The 15,385-nt window shown below is 44.9% G+C and overlaps 1 protein-coding gene across 4 annotated transcripts in view; it reads left to right on the forward strand.

The window, feature by feature from the left end:
- The first annotated feature begins 985 nt into the window (after window positions 1-985).
- PRKCD (protein kinase C delta) overlaps window positions 986-15,385 on the forward strand; it is a 64,260-nt gene continuing 49,860 nt past the window's right edge. For 3 of the 4 annotated variants that reach the window (XM_067303250.1, XM_067303252.1, XM_067303251.1), the window contains exon 1: window positions 986-1,112. The gene's annotated coding sequence lies outside the window, so the exon portion shown is untranslated. Of the gene's footprint in view, window positions 1,113-1,886; window positions 1,908-15,385 lie in introns of those variants that run through there. The other variant, XM_013944456.2, reaches the window with a different exon arrangement.

A 15,385-nucleotide genomic window follows, 5' to 3' on the forward strand; every position in this document is an offset into this window, starting at 1 on the left:
AGGAATATTTTGGGAAGCGCTAGAAAGGCGCACGGGAAACGCCTCAGGAAGAAGCCGGCCACCGAACTGGGGGGACTTGGCTTTTCAGAGACGAGCCTGCAGCAGGCTGCGGGCAGGGTCACGGCCTCCAGCAACGCTCCACCGACTGGGCACCAGGCCGGCAAACACCCCTGTCCCCCACAGCTACGGCAGAGGCTCAAAAGGAAAACTTTGGGAGTTTCCTTGCTGTTTTCAGCTAGGAAAGAATGAGATCGTTCTAGATGAAAATGTGAGGGCAATTACACCTGACTTGGTAATAAGATTACCTGTATGAGGGGGAAAAAAACGGATGACAAAGGCGTTCCTTGCATTCCTGTAGGAGCTTGGTGGGGTTTTCTCTGCTACTCGCGTTTCAGGCTCGACACGCGTTCCCGCGCTGTGCTCTGTCCCTGAAACATCTCATCTGGGCCCTGGTGACAGGGGCACCAGAAGCCCGAAGCAAAGCTGAGCCCCGTTATTCGGAGCGGAGCACAGGCGGGACCCTGCACGCCCTCCAACGCCGCGGCCTTCGGGGACGCCGGCGGCCCCCTCGCGCAAGGGCACCTGCCCGGCGAGGCTGCGGGGCCACGGCAGCGCCTTGGGGCCTACCCGGCCTTTGGCCCCGTTACTAGAACAACGCTCGGGGCTTTTAAACCGCCCCAAAATATCTGCCGTTTAACGCCTGGAGGAAGCGGCGGGCGCCGAGCTCCGGCCCGGCCCCACACTCGCCTCACACGAGGCCCCGCAGCCCGGCCCGGCCCGGCGCCGCCGAGGGGTTTCTCCGCGGAGGCGCTGGGGGCGGCGAGCGGGAGGGAGCCGCAGCCGCAGCCGGAGCGGAGCCGGCGGCTCGGGCGGGCGCGGCGCCTCCCCGGGCGCCCGCGGGGCGGAGCTGGGCGCGGGGGCGGCGGCGGCAGGTGAGCGCCGGGGCCGCGGCTGCGCCCGGGGGCGGAGCGCGGGGCCGGGCCGGGCGGCGGCGGGCGCTCGCTCGCTGCCTCCTTCCCTTTCTCAGTGCCTCGCTCGCTCTCGCCCGGGACGGCGCCCGGAACTCGGCGCCGGCCGCAGCCCCGCGCCGTCGGCGGCTCCGCGGGAAGCGGGTGAGTGAGCGCCGATACCTGCTGCGGCGGGGCAGCTGCCTCGGCTCGGCGGTTCCCGCCCCGCCTGGCGCCGGGCGAAGGAGGAAGCGACGCGGGCTTCGCCTGCGGCGCCGCCGGGGCGAGCAGCGGCGCGGCTGAGCCGCCCGGGGCCGGCGGGCAGCGCTGCGGGCGGCGGCGGCCGGGCCGCGGGGCTCCGCCGGCGGACGCGCCTCCATGTTGGGCTCCGCGGCCCGGCGGGGGGCGGCCGTCTCCCTCCGGCGGACTTTGGCCCGGAGCGGCGGCGGGTGCCGCGGCCGGGCCGAGTTCCGGGGCGCGGCGGGGCCGTGGCCGCGGTCATGCGTGAAACCCGCCGGCGGCGGGGAAACTCCGCGGCGGCGGCGGCGGGGGGGGGCGGAGGGGAAAGGCGGCTGCTGTGCTAGCGGCGCCGGGAAGAAACGGCGCCGTGCGACGAGATAATGAGATCCGTATGGTCTGGTCCCGTAGCAGAAACATGGAGTTCGCTCCTCGCAGAAACGCGAAGTTTGAGTAGAGCAACTTTTTTCCCCGCCTAGTTTTATCAATGCGCCGTTTCTGCCTCTAGCACAAGAGCGAGCTGGAGGCGGGTGACCGGCGCGCTGCCTCAGACACCGGCTCTGCGGCGGGGTGACCCCCGCCAGGCTGCCGGAGGGCGATGGGAAGCCGAAGAGCGGGAGCGCGTACCTGCCGCGGGCCGCCAGCCGTGCGCCCCGTAACGGACCCGCCTTCGTTCGTCGCCAGAGAATTCCCCTTCGCAGCGGCGTGTGAGCTCCTGAATGAGTGAGCTGGGCTCTGGCTGTTGTGCCCGTTCGCTTCCGAGTTGTCCAACCGGTGCAGAGTCGGTAGCGTTGATCTGGACGCGGGAATCGCCGCGCTGGATTTAAGGGCGAGGATAGTCTGGTCCGTAGCCTGTCTCTGGGCAGCGGTTAGTGTCGGCTGCATCAGAGGAGAGAAGGGAAACTCTGGACGAGACAGGCGTGGAGTAACCGCTCCTTATGTTAGACCTTACCCTCATTTCAAGAATTAATTTAAAGCCCAAAGTATAATATTTAACATCTCTCCGAATGTCCTGTGTCAAAATTCTGGATACTCTTGTTATTTGTCTAGTTTCTTTCAAATCGTATTTGGGCCTTGGCCTTGTGCAGTTGTCAGTCTGTTAGCTCTGTAATAAGCCAGCAAATAACCTGTCCGGGCCTCCTGTCCATCAAATAAAGCAATGTCATGCATCCTGGTCAAACTGGAAGATGTAACCGAGTAAAACTAGTATAGCTTTCTGAATGAGAGACTGGGAAATGCTTCTTAAGTGGTTTAGCAATAATTCATAAACATCTAAAAAAGTGTATATGCAGCATTTCCTGTTTAATTCAGTTCCTGAAAATGGCTGTTTTAAAAATAAATAAATAAACTAGAGTTGATATTTAGTCTTCTAACTGATAGATTTTCAGTTGCCCCCACTACTGTGGGGAACCTACAAATACTGAGGGAAGAGACAAACATAATATGTTGCAATGCATAGCTTAGAGGGTTTGGGGTAATTTTTTTAGTTTTATTCCCTCACTTTGGGTATCATGTTTAAAAGGTAAAAATCTGTTTTTAAAAAAATACAGCTCTGTGCTCTACTTTAAGAAATGATTAAGTACTAGCATTTTTGTAATAATTTTCTTGACCCAGGTTATTTGACTATAACATTTTCCTATCATTTTCAAAATTACCTCTTTGTAAAATTGAATATAGTGAACTTCTGAAGAAGCTGAGGCATGATCATCAGAATAAAGTGCATAACTTTTGAAACTGTGACAATCTTAAATTTGAAACACATTACTAGATATTTTATTAAGCATTGTTTTTTTTATGGTTGTATATGAAGCTAAACATAACAAAATTAAGAGTTAGCAATACCTCCAACATTTCATCCTAAATCTAGTAATTCAGATTTGGATATGAGGGAATTGCTGCCACTCAGTGGCTGACACAAAAGTATAGAAAACTATAATCTGTTACACTGCCGGGATGTACACGCAGTTATTGAGCACATCATTAAGGTAATTCTGTCTGATGAATCTGCGTGATGTAGTTGTCCAGGAAGATGCTCATATTGCTCTGAACAGTAACTCATTCTCAAACCTTTTTATTCCCCCCACACACACTTTGTATTTCATAAATTATAAGCCATCTTTTCCTTGGGCATAGTTATAGAGCAGGGTCATAATCTATTATTGAATGGGAAAGTGAAATAGTGTATATAGCAATATAATAAATTTAGCTTTTTAACCACACAACATAGCCGAAAAGATCCTCTGTAAGGAAGGAATTATTTTTAAACTAGAAACTATTTCTAAACTAGACAATTTATGAAGTTCTATAGCTACTCCTTTTATAAAGAGAAAACTTTAGGCAGATCTTTCAAAGAAAACTTGGCTATTTGCTGAATAGATGGGTTAAGGAAATACCATTCAAACCTGGAAAGGTGACATCTCTTATGAAAATAACTGATTTCCTGGGAAAAACATGCACGCTTTCAGGCCTCTGAGTCTATTTTCATGTCTGAAAGCTGCAGTCATCAGAATTAAACTTAATCTCAAATTGAGTACTTGGGGGCCTAACAAGGACCCATGCGTCCTTGTTTCTGTGTGAGGGACTTTGGCGTCCGACACTGGGCTCTGCGCCTTGCTCCTCTGCCCCGGGGCCTTGGTGCTGGTCGCAGGCTGGAGCTCAGCCCTGGCCGCTGCCTTGGAAAGAGGAGCCTCCCTTCGCTGCGATTCACTGCGCAGCCGAAGCTGTGATCGCAGCACGTGCGGACAGATGCATCCAAGCTACCTTCGGGCTGGCTAGTAGCACCTACGGTGAAGCTGCAGTGTCATAAGCCTAAGTCTGTGCATGTAAATACCTCAGTGCTGGCTAAGGCGAGGAGAGCGCGTGCCAGTTTTAGGTTCACTGACCGAGGTATTTAAGTGCCCTAAAGCTAACTCAGGTGTGTCTCTTCATGCCACATTCGTTGTGTGTCTACAGTCCTCCATCCCCTTCATTAAATATATGAAGTAGATATTTAACTCACCATGGAAAGAATGGAGGGAAAAAGGAGTAGGCAAGGGATTGAAATGTTTCTTGGAGATGAGTCAGAGCCGAATGTAAAAGAGGACAAGAAGGGATTTGCCAGTGGAGTCTGGGGGCTGGCTGACTTTGCGGAGAACCGAGGCCTCTGGTAGCATTCACTGCTGAGGAAGGCAGTGGGATTTTACCCGGTTGTTGCCCCCGCATTAAGTGCGCTGCTCCATCCTGGACGTCAGGTCCTGCCCAAAAGGCACCTAGTAGGTGCTGAACCTGTTTGTGTTTAACTGTCTCCCTTGCTCCATGAGAAAACCTCTCTGCTTCCTCTGAAGCTTCCTTGACCGGCATAATGCGAGCGCCTGATTTGGTCCTGTGGAGCTCCACGTGAAGCCGAAGGACATGGGGCAGCAACATGGGAAGGGGGAAACTACATGTGTCCGTTCAGCACTCGGGGGGCAGCACAGAAAAAGTGGTGGTTTCACCTCTATTTGGCCATTTGCCTCTATCTGGTCATGCTTGGCAAAGGTAGGCTTAACTGAGCTGGGCCTTGGCAAGCATTGTCTTTACAGGCTTGGTAAAATAATGCTGAAATGGTCTCTGTTATGTTCCCATTAAAAAGGCTGTATTTCTAACTGTATGGATAGTGCTTTGGCATTTTCTTGGAGAGGCATTACCTCTCCAAGCCAGAGCCACCCAATTAACTTTTGTGGTATACCCTGGGTAGTTTTGCAAAGCTCTGCTCTGTGGCAAGCAGCGCGCAGGGCCACCTAAATTGTACACACTGCCTTTGTGACTGGACCTGCAACCTGCAACACTATGCTCTTGCTCTTTCCAGATACCCAGATATGTAAGGAAATAAGAGAGCTGGCAGAGGAGCACAGGGGACATGGCAAATCCGTCCTTGGCAAGAGTGGTGCAAAATTCATTTGTGGTCGGATCTAGACCATCCTCTGCCATTAGAAGTAATGCTGATCTAGAGAATGGAAATTTGATGTGCAGATATGTATTTCAAGTTATTTTCCGGTTTTGCTTTTTTGGCTTGTTTCTTAAATGAAAATTCATTTAACTGGAGCATTATATCTACCTTTCAGTGACAGAAAGGTTTCCCTCATCAATGAAGTGAGTTACATTTTGAACCTGTTAAATTAGCTGTTGCTCTTTCCTGGTTGATAGATTTGATAGTTTCTGACTAAAAGAAGGAGTTAGAGATCAATAGCTGCAAACTGAAGAGGCAGGCCATAAAATAAATTCATTAAAAATACTTCTTAAACTAAGAGAGAAAGTGTGTAAAACTGCAGAACGCTTATTATGGTATCCCAGTATTGAAATTTATGTTTTTTGCAGGAAATATCTTTTCCTTTCAGTGTAATGCACTATCTAGAAAAGTTTATTTAAGGATACTTAAAAGCATTCAGTTGGTGTTTATATGCTAATAACTGATCCATAAATTCTTGGAACAACTGTCAGAGAAAACTTCATAAACATGACGTAGTTTAAGCTTTTAAAGCCTTGTATGATACTTGCCTAAATTCTGAGGGGGGAGGATGTGTGCTTGCTATCTCCTGCCCTTTGATGAGGCAAACAACAGATATATCTTTAAAAAGAAAATAAAAAAAAAATAGCACCTCTCTGTATGCCCCAGAACAGGATTATTTTGAATTCCAAGGCGCTGCCTTTTGAGAACAAAACAGATATGCAACATAAATTCCTGTCCTGTTATTTCTAGTACTTTTCCTCAGAGCTGTGTGCAGAATATGGTCTTAGTTGGTTGAAATGTAACCAAGTGGTGTCACTTTTACCCTTTGGTGGCCAGAGTGGAGTTGGAATAGCTTCAAGGAGTCTAGGCACTAGGTCAAGATATCATTGCGCTAGGTGTTATATGTATCTATGGCAGAGACCCAACTAAAACAGCCCTTCCCAAACAGCTTAGGAAGGGTGCCCCTCTTTTTAGAAGAAGTGTAAGTGGTCTGAAGTCCTTTCTGCTTCACTGGGCTCAGAAGAGTTGTTCGAGATGTCCAAAACAGTATCCTGTTTCTCATCTCCTGGATGGCTGAAAACCTTTGAAATGTCATGCATGTTTGTGAATGGGTGGCTTTAATTTGCAATATGTTTAGTCTTCTGTAGTCTCAGAAGTGATTTAAATATTCATGGACTTGATTTAATCTTGGCCACCTGTAATATATACAGTGTATCTTAAAACATATACAGTAGATCTAAACCTCTGCCCCCGTTTGTTCCCCATCCCTAAGCTATGAAGTCATGCATGTTGCTAATTTGGAGCTGAAAGCCTAGGCCTGGGTTGGTTCAGCCCAGGTGGTTGTTGTGTGAGAGTTTTATAATGATGAGATGACAAACAGAGAAAATTGCATGTGTGGTTTTTTTTTTTTTTTTTTTTAGCACTCTAAGTGTCAAGTTACCTTTGGAGCTATTGAAAACCTCATTTTTCATCAACACCTACTTACTGGAGATCTACGAAAAGCCTTTTATGTGTATGTTGAGTTTTACTCTTCATCGTATTCCCTGTTTTCTTGAGGAAGTGCATTTTAAGCTTTGCCATGTTTTTTTTTCTGTCCAAGGGACCTGTTAAACCCAAGTTTTTAGTCAGTACTGCTTTGTTCTTCATCCTGCCAATGACATCTAATTTATTTCAGTGTATCTGGTGTGTCCACGTTCAATACAGGCATAGCTTCAGGGAAGAAGTATTTTTGGTTGTGAGATCAGATTTGTCTTTCTGATAGTTTAGTTTTTTTAACTTATAGCCAGATTTTTTTAAAGCTGGATTTAGATGCTTGAAGATCTAGATAGATGCTCAACAAGATGATCAAAAATGCCTGGCTGCCAAGCTCAAGGTTACACTTGGCTTCCACAGGTCACCTTTTTCTGAGAAAATAGGCTCTGAGTACAAAGGCGGTTTAGATAAGCTATTGCTAACACAGTTTGGTGTGTCTCAACTACGCTTTCTAGGAGAAGAGTGCACTGGATATTGCTTGACCAAAGGAGGAATCTTGCACTACTCCTTAGAAGAAACAATCCCTCCTTCCCAAAAAACCCTCTCTATGAAAACTTGGTAAGAATTTAGGAAATACAGTCCAGACAGTAGCAAGTAGGGCCCATTGCATGCTTTTGACTTGTGTTCTCAGGAGAAAACTAAGACGGAGATGGACATTGGGCAATAACTTTGAAAGACTGTCATGTCAGTAGTGTGACACGGACTGCTCTGAACATTTTATCTCAAGATTCTCAAGATACATTTGGTAATGCCTGTGGCTGACTTTGCATTTTGCTGGCCCAGCTATGTAACCAAAACAAGGAATGTTTTGTACCCCATTGATTTTGTTAGTGCCTGTTGCACTGGAGAATTCACTGCTGTGCTTGCTGAAGAGCCCAACCATGTGTCCGAACAATTTACTGCTCTTGCAAAAGTATGGTTTATTGTTCCTTATTTTAAAAATTGTGCCTAATGTATTTGCCTGTAAGAGACGGTACAGATAGTTATGTCTTATATCAAGTAGGGTGCTCTCAGGATCTTTGTTTTTGTTGAGGAGCTCTGTTCCCTTTATAGATAAGAGAAAAAAATCTTGCAGTAAGATCTGAAACCCTCAGAGTCATACAAGTATCTCTGCATGTGCAGGTGTAGGTTTGATTATATATACTTTCAGTATTGATAGATATCTTTTCAAAGGCTGCAAGACATCTGTTTTGAAAAAAAATACTTTTTTTTTTAATATATCATTTCTTACAGTCACTGTGTGATGATAATGATTACATTTTTTCACATCCGGTGTGCTGCTCCATTAACACTGTGTCCGTGTTGAACTTTGAGTTGCTCAGTAAGAGTTTAGCTGTTTTGTTCTATACCCGTTGACCAAGGACTGTTGCCTCCAATGAACTCGGATATTCCTACTAAGGGCTTAGGAATGCCACGGTGCCCAGGGGCGCCTGTTGCCAAATACCCAGAGCAGATCCATCTGTCTGGAAACTGGGAGAGCTCTCTCATGTTATGTTTGCTTGTTTTCCTCAGTTACTGGAGCTGACACTTGTAATTACTGTTTGACGAGCTTATCCTGGCTTCCCTAAGAAGCAGTGCTTTGGGGGCAGGAGCCTCTTAGTACGCAGGTCTACCATTCTGGATAATTTAAGAGTTGAGCCAAACTTTCACCTTAAAATTTGTCCAGCGTTGCTTTGGCCTGAATGGTGAGTCATCAGCACTTGGACCTGTCTTCTCCTATTCTCTCAGCTGCCAAAGGAGACCCCAGCATCCCCCAATGACAGGTCCTGCGAGAGCAGCCCCCGAGAGGGTGGGAAAGCCAGGACTGGGCTGGTGCAGCGCAGCCGGAGCGGTCGGGGCTGCCGGGCTGCATCACCCCGCTCATCCTCGCTGCACTGCGGTCATCATGGGGTGCCGCCAGCCCCGCTGTGCTCCAACTCCAGCTCTGCCAACGCCAGCTCGTCTCCAAAACCTTCGTAACACAACCCGAGCACCAGCCGGCCGGGCTTGGGGCGGCGGAGGAGGACATTGAGCTCCTGCTTGTTGTTGTACTCCGGTTTCTGCCTGAGTTTAATTTGCAAATTCTCTTATTTCCAGCAGTGCTGCTAGGTTTTCCAAGGCAATCACAGAGCTTTGATGTAATCTGTGCTGGTATCTGCCAGATTGGTTTTCTGACCTATTTTGAATGTTGCAATTTGGAATTAATGTTACTTTCCTTTTCCAGTGGGTGGCAGTTGAGGCAAAGAGAAATGTTTATTTGCTTGGAAGTTTATAGTGATAAGGATTTAAGGAATGGGACGAGAAGCCAAGGTAGGCCAGAACTTCATGGCTTTTGCCTCTCCTTCTGCTGGATTCTCTTCGCTAATTACGTCTCCTGGCTGAGGAGAAGGACAAATCAGATGTGGACTTCTTGTGACCAAAATCTACTTGTAGTTTCAGTTGCATCTACTTTGTGTGTTTTGTTCTGTTGCTGATTTTCTTTGTTCTCCTAGTGGTTAATAGCTGGGAGCCCAGTCTTTCCATCCGTAGAGCTTCGCCTCGGGTAAGCCTAATGGCCAACCTCCGAAGCAGGGGCGCCTAACCCTTTGCAGTTGCACGTTTGGCTTCTCAGATCTGTATTTAGATTTTGAACATGGTAAGTAGTAGCATTTATTGCCGTTTCTTGCTGAACTCAAGGTGGAAGAAAGTTCTGAACTGCGTTGCGTTAGGCGCTCGCTGTTTGCAGCGTGAGCGATGATGCAGCAGGCTCGGCCAGGCTGCCCTTGCAGTACGTGCTTGCTTTCGTCTGGACGCTCAGAGGCATTGCATGTGCTGCATCCCACTGCCTTTGTCACCAGAGCGCTCGGTACGTTCACAAAATAGTGTTTGTGACGAAACGAGCTTTTTTCTTTTTTTTGGCAAAGGTTCCTGTGTGGCTTTTGAAAGTGCTGCCAACCAGCAGGGAGGGGGATCCTTTCTCATTTTAATAAGCAAATCATGACCACAAGTATCCAATACTGATCCTTAGAAATGTACTATGTACTAAAACCCCGATACCTATTTCCCTGAAGTACTGAGTTGTGACCGAGAAGCTTTTTCACACACATTTCTTGCATGGAGTTAGTGTATAGCTTACTCACAGCTGAGTTTCAAGTATTTATTATTAAAATACCTTTCTAGATTCCAAGTGCTGCTTGACTAAAGTACACATTAGTGCATTTAATGAATATATAATTAGAAGTAAAGCATAGGCAAAATACATATTTAGTCAATATAAATATATATTTTAATGTGAAAATTAATACTTTTCTGCATCTATTATAAATTAGATTAAATCTATTTGAAAAAAATTCTGGATGAAGTATGTATGTCAAAGCTGAAACCAAAAGTCAGGTTGGGAATTGTGCTTGGATGGAGGAGCATAATTTGATTTAATTTAGGAATAACTACGTTTCTTTTTTTTTTTCTTTCCAAGTTATTAAAATTATGATAGTGCCTTCCAGCACTTTCCATTGCTTTACACATTGGGTAAATACTTAATTCCACATAAAAACCTGGAGAAGTCTTTTATTTTTATGAATAATTCTTTTTCTAGGAGGAACTGGCAGTCCTTCTTCTGTAATATTTGATTATAGCGAATTTACCAATGAATCTCTGTCATCTTCCAGCACAAAATGAGATTATACTGGTATTTGACGAAGCTAGTTAAATTGGATAATTATTATAAATACATTTCAACAGCTTTACCTTGCCCAAATTGAGTGAGCTTATCTCAGCTAAACCTTGTCTAAGCGTGTGTGGCACTCCACTTGAAGCCAGTTTTAACATTGATGCAGTCAAACACAAAAGCTTGTGCTAACACAGTCATTATAAGTAGTTATACGCAGATTTGTCCCTTCCATGGATACAAAACTCTGCTGCTGTTGGAGCAAAGTTCAACCTGATCGACAGATGAAAATTGTAAAATCCTTTAGGACTCTAAGGGGGAAAATATCCAGGAAGGAATCTTTCTACCCCTCCTGGCCCCATCAAAGAAATTAGGAGAAATTACAGCAGAGCATCCAGGAGCTGAGCTTCATCTACGTGATACCAAAACTGATTCTGCTTATCAGCAGTACTCTCTGGTTGACCGAAAATGGAAATCTTGTTTTTTAAGCTAAAAATACTCTGAAAGCCGTGACATAGCGGGTATTCAGTTTTGTGAAAGAGACACAGTCAGATAGAAAATGGCTCTTTTCCTTTTCCTGCAAGGCTTTATAACTGCTACAATATCTGTGATGTCTGTAGTGTAAGTCAGTCAGTGGGGAAGAAAACCCATTTATTTATTTCCAGTTCTGTAACTTTGTAAGGCCTGTCAGTTACCCAGTTGTTAGATCGCCATTTACTGGAAAAAAAGTGGTGTACACCTCCATGGAAACTCAGGAAAAGCCTCTAAATCCTTTTAAAAGGTTTTGATACGCACACACACATACGTATGGTAATGGCATACTTGGATTCTTGATTTTTTTTATTTTCTCGAAGGCTTGATGCTATCAACAAACAAGTGGAGGCTAGGGAAGGCTTTGTGTGTTGTTTCTAGTCTAGATAAAAAAAAATCTCTACTTGTATTACATTTCTGGTCTTTTTTTTTCCATAAGTCTGATTTCCTTACTACTTCTACTTGGTGCTGCTTTCCAGTAAGTAAGTTAATCCTAATACTAAAAAAAATTTTTGAGTGAGCTTAGCAGAGGGGTGTTTTGTTTGTTTGCTTTAAACAAACCATGGAGGCTATACGGTTCTGGTTTGAATTAAGAGCTCTCCAGGCTAGGTTATATGCTTGACCATTTGCAGACACTGTGCTGAGGCAGTAGTATGAGCATCCAAACTCTGCAGAGGAAAGAGCCATATTTGAGAGTTTTATCTTCTTAAAAGCACAAATAAAGACGTTGGATTCATGTAATCAAAAATGTTTCCTATAGGTAGGTGTCCTAGGCAGACAGAGGATGGGAAAATGTATCCTTATTCCATTGCCTTCAGTTTTGCCTTTCTAATAGCATCCTATTGCCTAATGAGCAAAAGTTAAAGTAGGTCCAACTTAAAAACATGCCTATTTCTCCATGCTTTTGTCGTTTTTTCCATGGTCCACTAGTACTTAACTGGAGCTCCAGTTGCAGTGAGTAGATGAAGAAGAGTGTGCTTAGGCTCTTCTGATCAGGGTCTTATTTTGGAAAGCCCCCTTGGATCATTTCCGCCTCCAGCGTTGCACAGCCGGGGCCTCTCTCTGTCGGAAACCTGAGCAATCTCTGTGTAATTAGCATTGCTCAGGTCTGTGTCGGGGCTGGAACAAGGAGGAGGTAAATGTTTCTGCCAAAATCTCAGGGAAAGACAAACAGTCTTGAGACTTTGTGGGTTTTCTGGCGCAATCTCTGGGACTTTTTGCTGCTTTATGATGTATTATGAAGTTCCCGAGAAACTTTTTTTCCCTTGCAGTTGCACTTTACATCAAGAATTCACATCTTGTATACCCGTGCAGGTGTGTTGGTAAGAGGAAAATGAGAGCAGTAACTGAGATAGAGGTTTTCAGTCATTTCGGGGAAGAAGCAGGAAAAGGATGTTTGGGAATTTTTTTTTTTCCATTTTATTTCATCCTTCTGCAGATTCCAGTTAGACACTTGCTTGGTATCGCTTGGACCCCTGCTCTGATAGTCTGAGTGCTTCTCTCTGCTGGGAGCCACCATCACAAACCAGATTAGCAACTTCACGTCATCCTCATATTTACCTGAGCTTGTGGTTGGTTGAGCTTGCAAGTCTTTGCTCTCAGCTCAGCAGCATTTCTCCTTTCACAACTTCTGAGTGCTCGTTCTGGTAAACTGAAAAACTGGAAGGCAAGTTCTAGGTATCGGTGAAGAGAAGCCTTGCCCCTCAGAGAGGAGGAGAAGAATACGTGGTTGTGGGCAGTCCCTGCTGTGTGTCTGGTGGAGCCCCAGGCTGGAGTCACAGGTTGTACGTAGATCAGAGAATTGTGTGTTTGGGATTCTTGTGATGTGTTAGCCTGGTCTCTTCAGCGGGCTTCATCTGCAGCAGTGTTTTTTGTTAATCTTTTCTGAATGTTCCCTTGCTGTATAGAGTTAGCACCCTTGTAATTTGTGTTCGCAACCTGGGTTGGGTAGCTGGAGATGCAGGGAGTAGGCTAAAGAATAAGATCCTTTGCACCACGTGTCCGTAGTTGCATCTTCCCACAAGCTCAGACGCTAGAATTGTTTTCTTTTTTGCAAATGTGTAGCAAAATGTGACATCAGATGCAGAGGACATTCATAAATATGCCAGTGGTGAAAATGAACATTTTTTATACCTGAGTGACAAGAACAGCTACAAGTGGGTAATTATGTTCCTAACAAGCAATGTATGAGGAAGGAGTAAGCTGGTTGCTTCCAGTCCTTTTATGTGGGTCCTAGGATCTAGAGGCTAGTTGACTTTGACAGTAGATAAATGCATTTCTGAGCTGGCTTCCAAGTCATTTATGTATTGAAGTTGTCCAAGTAAGCCCTGAGCTGGCGTTTTGGAGCACAGCATTTGCAATCTGGGCAGGCTGTGTGTTTTCAGGTGCTGTTAACTACTAAAAAGAATGTAAGCTCTGGCTTTGAAACAGTTTTTAAAGTGTTTGGTTGTGTGTTCCTACTGTGCAAAACAAAACATTGCATCCTTTATAGGTCAGCAGAAAGGGCCGAACCGGTAGCAGGAATATGGCCAGCGTGTTACTTCCCCAGCACTGCAGCAGGGTAAGGGGCATGCAGCAGCATGGATGGGAGATCAGGGGGCCTGAGAGAGGGTCACAGGTGAATTTTGTCCTGTTAGTAACACCCAGTCCTAATAGTACTAGAAGTAAGTAACCCAGAAGGCAAAGCAAAATACTATTTTACTTTGTAGCCCAAACAAAAGCCAGAAACCTCTGTACTAACGCTTTGCCTCAGAGCCATTTTCTGTTGCAAAGACAACCAAATTTATCTATTGTTGTTATGCTTTGGCTTGCCTACACATACTCAAATACCATATAGCCCAGCATACCAGGAAAGAGCTAGATAATAACATGAGTAGTTGGACTTGAGTTCACCAGTCTTTGAACAATATTTGAGTAAATCACATTGAAAACAGTTAAACCTGTTTTTCAGATAGTGTAGAGGTGCTCACTAAGATCTCAATATGGGTGTATTTTAGCTGATGTAGTAGTACCATCATTGGCATAGACATAATAAACTCTCGTGCTCATACTCCATGCTGCAAGCTTCTCCGTTTCAAGAATGAGGTTTCCCTGGTTTTAGCCAGACAGCCTGTTTGATTTCAGTGGGTCTTTCTTCTTGACGAAGCGCTAATGTTTTTGTTCCTTCTGTTGCAGTTGCTTTGACCAGCAGCATTGCACCTGATAAGGGTTGTATGTCAAAAGGAAAAACCCTTTGCTGTTAAGATTAAAGAGCAAAAAGAGAACTAAAAAGAGCAAAACACAATTTTGATACCGTTTTCATAAGGGACTAGTCTGCAGACCTCTGGACTCTCAAATTTGATACTTCTTCAGATCTGATTTTCAGGTAACATATGTGCACATCAATCTTAAAGATACTATTTCACAGAATTGTTTCAAACCCTTCTTTCATTTCCTTTTTTTATTCCTGCGTGCTGTTTTCTTATACTATGGCTTTTATTCCTGTGCTTTGCTGAAGAGCCAGCTCCAGAACTTTAGTTCAATACTTCTGTCTTTAAATGACTTTCCATACAAAGATTTGCACTGAAACCTTAAATCAAGAAACCCAAAACAGCTTTGTTTTCCTGTTGCCCAGGAAAACAAAGCTCTTTTTTTTTGATCAAAGTTCTCCCTCTTTTTGATCCTTGGTTTCTGTGACACATAGGACACCTAAATAGCAAACAGTCAAAAAATGATTTTAAGAAACTTTACTGAGTTACTTTGGCTTCCCCCCCCCCCCCGCTTGAGACTGATGGTAATTCAGCCTGGGTGTATGATACAGGCACACACTGTGCGCGTGCTTTATTTCTTTCCTGCACACACTGTGTTCCTAAGAAACTTAACATTTCCACAGAGAGGCCATTACTAAAACAAAGAACCAATTCCAATGGAAATACTAGCAGGAAGCAGTACACTGCAATTTAAGGAATTTCTGAGATCAGTCATTAAGTATGTCATCTTGCTGTATCTTTAATTTGCTATATAGGAACTGCTGGTTGCACAGGTGTCCTAACTGGAGAAAATCCAAGTTTGCAGTCTTTAAAGATTTATCTTTAATTTTAGTATCTAATTTATTCAGGAATGGCTGATATAACTCTGGAAAATAAACCTGATGTGGCAAAATGTTATCTTTTGCCCCAAATTAAATCTCTCTGGAAGCTTGAAAGCATGGAGATCTGGGAGGTGGGGGTGTTATCTGTTTGGGATTTTTGTTTTGCTTTGTTTTTATTTACTTTTTTTATTCTGAACAGACTCTGTGGTGTGCTATTGTAAAGTCCCTCTGCAGTTTGGAATTGGATATTTCCAGAATGTGTCACAATAATTGGTTTGTTTGCATGAATCCCTTCAAAAGAGCAACTTAGTTGCCGAAGTTTTATATTAACCTGCCCAAGTGATGTGTGTTCAATAGCTAATAGCACAGGAGGTATCATGGTGAGCCAGCATGCTGAAGCTGCCGATATACTGAGTTTTTTCCTTTTCAGCATGCTTTGTAAAGTCAACAGAGATATGGATATATGGAATAAAATT

Source organism: Apteryx mantelli, chromosome 12 (assembly GCF_036417845.1).
Source record: "Apteryx mantelli isolate bAptMan1 chromosome 12, bAptMan1.hap1, whole genome shotgun sequence".
NCBI lineage: Eukaryota > Metazoa > Chordata > Aves > Apterygiformes > Apterygidae > Apteryx > Apteryx mantelli.